The following is a 2,640-nucleotide window of genomic DNA, read 5'->3' as shown; positions in this document are numbered from 1 at the left end:
TGAGGAGGTGAAAGGCCTGTAAATCCAGATGTTTAGTCTCAGCGCTTTCCGATGCCTGAACTGAAGCTTTGCAAGTTCATCAAATGCTATCTTCTCTCCTCGTGTAAATCTGAATTAGTTATGAGTAGTTTTGTGCAAACATTCATGACAGAAAAAAATTACAAGGAAGAACTCAATTGGCTTTGTGACCAAACAGTCCGAAAATGCTACTATTGGTCACAAGCTCCTTTTACAACCTAAGTACAAAATTACATTAAACATATCATTAAACAAACCAGAAACAAGACAAAGAAAATGCTAAGTTCCCTTTATTTTTAATGACCAAGAAAACTAATAGAATAGAGGCTTATTTTTCTTGGATGTTTTGTGATTTAAGTTGTTTTGCCTTTTTCTTGGGAGAAAAGTGGGTGTCTGCGCTCAAAAGATAAAGTTTGACTGGGAAGTGGTGAGCCAATATAATTCACACCCCACCCTCACACCAGTCAGCAGTAAACACAACTGAACTGGTTTTCTGCAAGAAAAAGCCCTCAAAACTCAAGACTGGGGAAATTTAAACCTTATGTTTTTCATTCCTTCCAATTCTCCTCTGTTGCAACACTTGATTCTCTCCTCCGCATCTGTGCCCATGGATGGCCCTGTGGTCTCTGGCTGTCTGGGATGAGGAGGCCCAGGTAGGGCATGCCTGATTCTGAGCTCACCCTACCCCTCCTCTTCTACCCTGAGTGGCTCACTTGCTCTCTTGCATGTGTTCTGTCTCTCACTGAATGTTCTTCCGTCTGTCATCGTTGTCATCATTCTCTGCTCACACAGCTTAAAACTTCAGAGTGAATCCTGCCAACTTCTTTTAGCTCTTCAAATCCACCCTGTTCCCAGTTCTCTCAATTCCTCTTTGTAATGCCTTTTCCATCTGTCTCCTGCATTGTGCTTTCTTCCCATCTGCCCCCCCTCTGCCCACTGCAAACCCTTCCAAGCTCATAATGATGCAGAGCACAGTCATATGCAGAGACTTGGAATCTCTCCCAATAGGCCCCATGTCTCCTACCTCTTAGCTGAGTAAATTGATTTGATTTCTCCTACGTCATGAGCCTCGATTATATAATGTCATTTCTAGCATATTAATAATAACACGAAACCATAAGTTGTTGAATAAAATGTGCACAAATGGTTTAGAATAATGTAAGGCACGCAATAAAGTGCCCCTTCGAGAGTGACTAAGATATCACTTGAGTGGCTGCAACCACAAGGTAGTTATTCCAAGCATTGGAGTGAATCTGAAGGCCTTTTTGCAGGCCATTAGTGTCATAGAAGCACTCTGCTCCAATAAGAGTCAGGTGTTAGACAACCTGAAGGATGGCGAGCACGAGAGACAATGGAGGACCAGAAGGAAGTCTTCATCATGCACTTCCAGGACAACTTTCATTCAATCAACCAGGAACTAAAAGAGCTGGAACATCTTAGCAGCTTAGTAGACAGGCCATCAGTGAATACACACTTCACAACTCTGGACTGTTGAGCCAAAATCTTGTGCAGGACAAAACTCTTATAGCCAACTTCTGCACACATACAAATGGCCCAAGAAACCGCAGTACCACGCAGGCCTAGCATCTGGCCTTTTGAATCAATGGTCCTGGAAGAGCTCTGCAAAGCAGATGGGCTTGTCTGCCAAGCATTGACTGGAGGCTCAGCCCACCGCTCTGGCTCTATGGCCTCGATACAAAAACGATGTGATCAGCCACACTGATATGATGTTTCTGGAAAAGTCCATCCACTTCTCCAGACCCAATGACACTTCCGCAAAGCCTCTGAGGACCTTAGGAAAGGTGTCGGAAGTGATCATCACTGTGGAGAGCTGTGTACCAGTTGCCCAGTACTGAAGGGGTGTGATGACAACGTCTGCACAGAAGATGGTAAGCTTGACATGTGGTCCAAATGCAACTATCAAGAATTCCAGAAGGTGACAGACCATGTCACCACTGCCTGGATCCACTATCACCTACCCCAGGTGCCAGACATTGTGTTCAGGCAAGCTCTTTGTGGGAGGCTGCATAAAGCTATTTCAGGCTCATGCCAATGCTACAGGAAGTTTCTGCAAGATAACTTTCCACCCAGACATGGAGAGACTTCTGAGTTCTGGAAACCTTCTAAACACCTGCCAGCTGTGAACGCAGCCCAGCAATTGTCCTGCTCTTAGCCCCAACACCTTTCCACAGATGTCTGTAGGGCATTATTCTTCTCCCCACCCCTGCAGGCAAAACTGTCACCTGTTAGCAGTGCATCACAGAACGATCTGTCACATGATCTTCTTCCGTGTGTGTCAGCATCCCTGTGAGTTGCCGCCCCTCCCCTACTTGAGTCTACTGTTTTCTTGAGCTGACTGGAATGAGTCCTTTATTCTTCATGTTGGGGTTGCTTGACTGAGTTTTGTAACTTATTTTTGCAAACAATAAATTTTTTGTACCCTGAAAAGAAGTTATCACATGAAAGGGGATTCCTACATAGTATCAGTTTTCCTATGCCATATATATATATATATATATATATATATATATATATATATATTAATAACATAAAATATTTTATCTCATAAGTATTGTTTCTACAGTGCCACCAACTCTGGATGCATCCTGTTTTTGAGAATGA

The 2,640-nt window shown here is 43.4% G+C and overlaps 1 pseudogene; it reads left to right on the top strand.

Moving 5' to 3' along the window:
* The first annotated feature begins 629 nt into the window (after window positions 1–629).
* On the top strand, window positions 630–2,191 carry LOC121432889 (annotated as a pseudogene).
* Window positions 2,192–2,640: the final 449 nt, after the last annotated feature.

Source organism: Microtus oregoni, unplaced genomic scaffold (genome assembly GCF_018167655.1).
Source record: "Microtus oregoni isolate MIOR12 unplaced genomic scaffold, Mior012 000036F_ref0000092, whole genome shotgun sequence".
NCBI classification, from domain to species: Eukaryota; Metazoa; Chordata; class Mammalia; order Rodentia; family Cricetidae; genus Microtus; species Microtus oregoni.
The sequence above is the reverse complement of the archived record's forward strand: the minus strand, read 5'-3'. Positions and strand labels throughout refer to the sequence as shown.